This window comes from Triticum dicoccoides, chromosome 6B (assembly GCF_002162155.2).
Source record: "Triticum dicoccoides isolate Atlit2015 ecotype Zavitan chromosome 6B, WEW_v2.0, whole genome shotgun sequence".
Taxonomy (NCBI): Eukaryota; Viridiplantae; Streptophyta; class Magnoliopsida; order Poales; family Poaceae; genus Triticum; species Triticum dicoccoides.
The window spans coordinates 698,308,195-698,315,975 of record NC_041391.1 but is presented as its reverse complement, the minus strand read 5'-3'; the positions used below and the strand labels follow the sequence as shown (position 1 = coordinate 698,315,975).

The following is a 7,781-nucleotide window of genomic DNA, read 5'->3' as shown; positions in this document are numbered from 1 at the left end:
TTTTCCTATTAATTTCAGCATGGGCCATACCCTACAATTAGGCCTTTTTGTTAGGTTTTTCCATACTAGGGGCCTCGTCCTTTTTTGCAGTATATTTCTTTTTTTTATTTTCTAAGGTTTTTTTTGTTTCGCTTTTTAAACAGTCCAATGCTTGTTCGGTTGTTGCCTTTTCCAGCCCAATTATTTGTCCAATATTAGATCTCAGATTTTGAAAGAAATGTTTGGACAAAGTTGCTTCATATTCAAATCAGGAAAACTCCATGTCGAATTCAAATCATCCATCATATCACATCACATAACACATCTCCCAGGTTTACATAACACATCTCTCAGAATTACATTTACACATGTACGTATATAGCAGGAATATAGTAGGAACGTATATGCATGTGTGCTTGCTTGACCGGCGCATGCATCACTGTAGCAGCCAAACAAGTAGGCATCGTTGACGTCTACTCACAGCTTTCCTCGCACCAGAAAAAGAGTCAAAACAAAAAATATTAGACCATAATATAACACCAGACCACGGATTAGTAACTATAAATCAGAAAGCATATCCTCATCACCGTAAAATAGTCCCAGACCATCACAAAGAAGCCAAATACTATTAACTGATGATTAGTAGACACAAACATGATTCAGCCACATAATGGCTACCACAAGTAAAAGTGACAAATGTGTAAGCAAGCTGCTAGTGTATACAAGGTGATTGAAATCCTGCTGTTTAGTACTCCCTCTACACATGGGTTAAGCAGAAACCAATCAGTGGCAAACACGAGTGATGTTTAGTACCAAGACAATAAAAAAATTATATAATCAGTACCACTGCTCGATTTTTGCAATAGTTTAGAAAAGAACAATGAGTTTTCAGTAAAGAGGAATATGTGGCTAGAGCCTTTTCTGTTTGGTGAAGGTGCTGATGGTATGCACGCTTGTATTAACAAGAACAACAGTTGGGCGTTTTGTATGAGTAAGGAAAGCATAGATGATTTTTTTAAGATCCACAAACCCAGGCACAACAAGTTTGTTTTTACTAGACTGTCAACATATATACAGTATTGCAATTATGTTTACAATCAGGTAGACACACTTGGCATATGCACAACAAATAGAATCTGCCAACATCTGATAAGAACAAAGAACCTACCTTTTGGATTTGATTAAATTTCTCTCTGTGCTCATCCTCAAGTGCAACTCCACCGAGAACATCTTTTATTTGGCCTGGCAAGGAAATTAAAAAGCACCATTAGGAATGGAAAATGCATATGAGACAGCTATCTATGAAGCACTTGACTGAAACAGCAAGAAATTGTCGAGCCTCTACCTCTAGTCTGGTACCAAATCCCCACAAAATCATGTGGGCCAAAGTCACAAGCACAAAAGCAGGTTACAGCCAGGATCTTTGATAATTTTCTACTATGCACTAGTATTGCTGGATAACTCGTCTAGCAAGACAAAATACACAGGATAAACTCGTCAGACGTACAAGGGTCAGCAGCTGGAGCGAATCACCATCACATGGGTCACCTCCACCGAAGGATCTAGCAAGGGGTAAAGTCTGCACATTTCAGTGCAAGCTAGTGACGTCAAAAACCAAACAGTAGCAAGAAGATAAACTCTAGTACATGATGATTAGTTGAAGAAACAGGAACTACATTCAGTAGTGATGTTTCCATCATCCTAATATCACCAGTAGAGCAAACTACGGATTACCATAGGCAGAATATGAGTTCTGGCAGTATTATGTGATGTTACCATAGGCAGAAGAGAGACTCTACTACGATACATAATATGAGCATGAGGGATACATCAGGCAGTATACGTGTCTGGAGAGAAAGAATTACGGCCCACAAGGCAGCAACGATAGCTTCTACCTTCGCATATATTTCAATACCTACTGCTATTGTCATGTATGTTAAATATGCAAGAGGTAAAATTGATAGTTATGTACATCCATTACAAACAGACTTGTGAAGAAGAAGATAAACCGCTAATGCACTTCAATCATTAATCCAACATTGCACACAAACCTAGAAAGAAAGTAAAAAACAGCCGCCCTACTACAGAACATCATTAGGCGCAAACATTTGGCATATTCAAATATGATGCTGTTCTATGACTAGATCAGGTAGTTAGTACCTCCATGATGCTACAGGTAGAAAATATCTACTCTATCATATGAGTTTGACTGCGGGGTATATAGGGGAAGACGGTAGCTCAGTGTATCCAATTATCCATACAATGTAAAAGGTCGTGAACATACTAGACGCAATATTATCACCATTTATAGTACAATAAACTCAGATCTTACAGAACAAATTGACATTATCAAACAATTCAGGAGACTGTGTGTTTTCTCCCAGCCATATCATACACCAAAAGCACAGTGCCCAGCAAATGTGAAACCAGACTTGTTACCAGTGAGGATGAGGAGGTCATCACTACCTATCACAACTGCACGAGTAGGTCATCATTTGGAATCTGGCACAACTCTGCAAGGAGGTCGGCATCATTGATCCTGAAATTTTAAGTATTGTTTGGTGAAGTTAACTCAAACAATAATATGTCTAAGAACGACCAGACTACAGGTGAAGCTTATGATTACAGATACAGAATCTAAACATTGAGTTTAAATATTTAAGTTCAGAACATAAATGTAATCTGGTGATGTCCATCACATTCCTATGCTTTCATGATGAATTATACACTTAATAGCTACCAACAAGCATAGGCAATTATGTATGACAAACTAAAACAATTTCTGCTCAACAAGTGTAGTGGGTTTAACTTTTACAATAAAGTAAATTACAAGATATATCATAAGAATTAATATCCCAAGGAGCAGATCATTGTACTTTTTTGTCCAACAAAACATGCATGCAAGAGCATGACTAGTGTATTCAACAAGGTGTGGTGTAGCTAGGGAATTCAAGCGAGGTGACATGTAGTTTCTCACAAGCACAAGCTCAGAGCAAGAAAACGGAGGCAAGGAGAAGAGAGCTCACCATGGCTCTCATGTAGCCGACGCCAAAGAGGCGGCATGTCCGTTCAACAGAAGATGCTGGGGCCGAGCTAGCCTACCACGACACACCTTGATGAGCCCACCCTTGTACTCTGGAAATCCTGTTGCCGCTGCACATGACGGGCAAGAGACATAACAAGATAATGTTGATCAAATTGAAGGATAAATCATGTCCAGGAACAAAGGAGCAACTTAGATAGCTCACATTTCATGTCCTGGAAATCATGTCGAGGTACACCGAACAACACCTATCAATGCTCAGCAGCTGCACCTTGATACACAGTGAAAAAAAGAGGTCAATCACCTCCACAAAGAGCAGCACCTTGAGAAGGAATTGTACAAGGAATTGTGCCAGCTGCCAAAGAAGAAAGGACTCTCTGCTTCATTCATTCTAGACTATTTGGAATTTCTGTTTGGTTTAGAATTAGAAATGAATCTTGAACAAAAAGGAAAAGAAAAGGTGTTCTTCGTACAAGAAACTGAACCAACAAGTTGTTTCAGTCAGAGCTAACTCAATATTTCCGTAGAGAGGTCAGGTTTGCTGAAACCAAATCAAAGTGAATACCATGATGATCATAAGTTTATTTGAGTTTTTTTTCTATACTCCTTAAAATTAGAAACTGAATTCTTAGATTAGGATTCATGTCATCTAGATATTAAAATCAGAAAGCTCAAATACATATTTTGGAGGCAAATCTATTTTTTCTATACTCCTTGTAATCCTTAAAATCAGAAAGACAATGGAAGAACTTTGAGAGAACTATTTTTTCTCAAGCTTGTAGAGCTATCACAATATATTTTGGAGGCAAGGTTGTCCCTGTACTAAGGAGAGCAAGCTAGCTCAAATGCATAAGAACACCTTTAAGCTTTATATTGAATCCCTAATTTGTTGGAACTACGAAATCGCTAGTTCTGAATTCCAACATGATAGCTGCATAGTCCAGCTAGCTACACTAGGAGCTATAGAGTATGCCTACTAATACTATCTTCAGATCGAGTTAATTTCATGGCACACATGGCTGATGCAATCAAATTTGGGCAAATAAACTGAATAGTAATCGAATCTTCCTTTCTCTGCTTCCCCTAGTTCCACACTAAAAGAGGAGGTAGCCTGTGTTTCGACCGCAACAGAGAGGAGAGAGCAGAGGGCAGAGAGACGTGGTACCGAAGAGGAGGCAGTCGCAGTCGGGGTGGCCGTCGTCGTCATACTTGGTGCAGAGGGCGGCGGAGGAGTTCGGTGTCGCTGTTGTCCAGCCAACGCGTGCGAGCGCACCAAGCTATGGGGGCGCCATCCAAGAGGCATAACGGGGAGCCGCCTGAGACGCGTCATCGATGGACGCAACGCCGAAGCCGAAACCCTAGCCACGGGATAGGGGTCGCGGCGAGCTTCGTATAGCGGGAGGGGCGGATCCAGTCGACCACGAGGATGGAGGGGTCGGAGAGCGGCAGATCTGGCTGCTATGGAGCCGCGAGAAGGGGAGAGGGAGGCCCGGCGACAAGCTATGGGGCTGGCGAGGAGGGCGCGACGCTAGGGTAGGGGAGGGAGGGACGAGGTCGGCGTCGGTGGGTAAGGAGGACGACGAGGTCGGCGGTAGGTGGGAGGAGGTGGATCGGGAGGGGCCGGGGACGGAGAGGAGGAGGTGGCGGCGGCGGCGAGGAGACTGGGAGGAGGGAGGAGGGGTGCGATGGGGGGAGGGGTTTGATCTAGGGTTGGGGGTGCGTGGGGGTATCTCTTTTTCTTTTTTGTTTCTTTTTTTCTGTGGATGGATGGATGGATGTGGGATGGAGAGATGGATGGATGGATGGATGGACGCTATGTCATCAATCCGTGGGAAGAGCCCTGATTGGTTCAGAAAATCAGTGATTTAAAATAGTTTCTAAATACTAAAAATAGGGGAATTTTGTTAAGCAACTATCAAAATATTTTGCAAAACGGCAGAACTAAATTTTTCACTCAAGTTAGACCCCATTTTTATGGATGATCATCTATTTGCATGCATTTTTTATCTTTCTAGATATTTTTAATCATTTTCTTGTGGCAAAAATGGTTCTTTTTGTAAAGAACCTACTAAATATTTGTTGTAAAATTGGACCAAATCAATTTTCTAAAATACTAGGTCATATTTAATGCATAATTGACCAAATGGTTGGGTGTCAAAAGTTTTGATCCACCTCTGGTGAAAAAGACAAATTTCCGCCGTTTCAGTTGGAAGCGGGTCAAATTTGAACTGCAGCTACCTCATAGTTTGCTCTTTATTTTTTCCAAAAATCATTTCTAGGTACCTAAGTATCTATTTAATCAAAGAAACACCAAAAAAATTACAAGATTCAGCCACTAGCTAGGAACGGTCATTCCCGCCGTTTTGACCGCATTTTGAAATGGGCATAAAAAATTCAAAAAAAATCAAAAAATTGGAAAACCTTCGCATTGTGTCATTATATATGACCAAGTTTCCAGGAAAAATAATAAACTTGTAATACGGCAATTATTTTAAAAAAAGTGTTCTTAGAAATGAGCTATCATGCGTGAAGATTCATGACTTTCAAGCCAAATGATCAATCTTATGGCCACATTCATGGCATAGTTTGTTCAAATGATCTCATATTGTGCAAAAGGGTGCATATTGGAATGGAAAACAATGTTGATTTGGGGAGTTTTCACTTTCATTGCAGAAAAGAGCCATTTTCCATTTCCCGAGTGCCCGAAATGAGGTTTTTTTGTGAAGAACCTACCAAATAATTATTGCAAAATTGGACCAAATTATTTTTTAAAATACTAGGCCATATTTAATGCACAATTGACCAAATGTTTGGGTGTAAAAAGTTTTGATCCACCTCTGATGAAAAAGACAAATTTCCGCTGATTCAGTTGGAAGCGGGTCAAATTTGAACTGCAGCTACCTCATAGTTTGATCTTTATTTTTACAAAAAATCATTTCTAGGTACATAAGTATCTATTTAATCATAGAAACACCAAAAAAATTACAAGATTCAGCCACTAGCTAGGAACGGTCATTCCCGCCGTTTTGACCGCATTTTAAAATGGGCATAAAAAATTCAAAAAAAATCAAAAATTTGGAAAACCTTTGCATTGTGTCATTATATATGACCAAGTTTCCAGGAAAAATAATAAACTTGTAATACGGCAATTATTTTAAAAAAGTGTTCTCAGAAACGAGCTATCACGTGTGGAGATCAATGGCTTTCAAGCCAAATGATCAATCTTATAGCCACATTCATGGCATAGTTTGTTCAAATGATCTCATATTGTCCACAATGGTGCATATTGGAATGGCAAACAATGTTGCCTAAGGAAGTTTTCATTTTCTTTGGACGAAAAAACCATTTTCCATTTTCAAGCGCCCCAAAGGAGAGTTTTTGTGAAGGACCTCCAAAATAATTATTGCAAAATTGGACCAAATCATTTTTATAAAATACTAGGACATATTTAATGCACAATTGACAAAATGGTTGAGTGTAAAAAGTTTTGATCCACCTCTCGTGAAAAAGACAAATTTCCGCCGATTTATGCAACTGCAACTGCCTCATAGTTTGCTATTTATTTTTTCCGAGTTCAAACAATGTTGATTTGTTGGAAGCGGGTCAAATTTGAACTGCAACTGCCTCATAGTTTGCTATTTATTTTTTCCAAAAATCATTTCTAGTTACAGAAGTACCTATTTAATCATAAATACATGGTTTGGTGGCGATTCATCGAGGTCTGGATGGCGACCGAGGGCTCCAACTCTAGAGCGCGTAAACTCGCATGCCCGCCGCGTGGTCACCGCGTGACCGTGGCGTTGCCATGTGTTCTGGGCGGCCTAGGCATGTCTAGTGGGTTGGTCACTCTCCAGGTAGGTGCTAGGAAGAAAATTACAACATAAGATTCTCACGAGGAGACCGATCGATGCTCAAACATGAATTAGCAGCCAAGTGTTTGATTAGCGGTACGGGAAATGTACATGGCTAATGGGCATGAGTTTTGGCTCAGGATGATCAGTTATTAAGAAGACCGTCTTCACAAATTTTTAGCTCAAAAGGAGGAGCCTAGGTGGTACTTGCTTTGCAAATTACCACACTGGACATAAATACGAATGTTGAAGCTCGGCTCAAAATAATGAATGGATTGAGCTGGCATTTGGTGGAGGATGATTATTTGGGCATAGGAAAGCACTGTAGAAAATGGATACTATTTGGACATACCAAAGTGGTACTTCCTTCACAAACTGTTGTTCTGAACAGAATAGGAAAATGAATATTTTTGAATTATTTTTTAACTAGGCAAGGAAGGTTTTTACATATTTGACGAAGATATGACCCAAAGAATTTATGAGATTTTTTTGGAAATTTTGGGAATGACAGAAATATAGGTTGCTTCACAACCTAGGGCAAAAACTGCCACATGGACATGACACATAGGCAAAACTGATGAGGTGGCGCCTAGTCATAGCAACCCACCACAATTTACAAGGCTATGACCATCTATATTGGTCGTTAACAACTAGAAGTAAGGCAACGGACTAGCGTTGTTTGCTTTATGACCTTTTCGTGTAAGGAAATTACGGCCTTTCTGACCAAAATGGTCGCAATGGTTTAGGGTTTGGAGCCCCCCCGAATAGCTTTTGACCAATTCGTCTGAAATGGTCATAGATCTATGACCAATTCTTCCAGGGTCACTGACAGAAGGTCACTAGTGGACATATTTCTTGTAGTGGATGCCCTAGTTGCACACATGTTTTACACCTGGTGGTTGTATGTG

General features: G+C 40.1%; 1 long non-coding RNA gene across 2 annotated transcripts; it reads right to left on the bottom strand.

Annotated features, from left to right (window-relative positions):
- Nucleotides 1-336: 336 nt before the first annotated feature.
- LOC119322367 lies at nt 337-3,072 on the bottom strand. 2 transcript variants are annotated; one of them, XR_005155566.1, is made up of 4 exons: nt 3,006-3,072; nt 2,446-2,518; nt 1,148-1,221; nt 337-467 (listed from the first exon to the last, which is right to left on the bottom strand). It is a non-coding gene; the product is annotated as an uncharacterized LOC119322367 (long non-coding RNA). The 2 variants fall into 2 exon arrangements; XR_005155567.1 differs by having other exon boundaries at nt 337-462.
- Nucleotides 3,073-7,781: the final 4,709 nt, after the last annotated feature.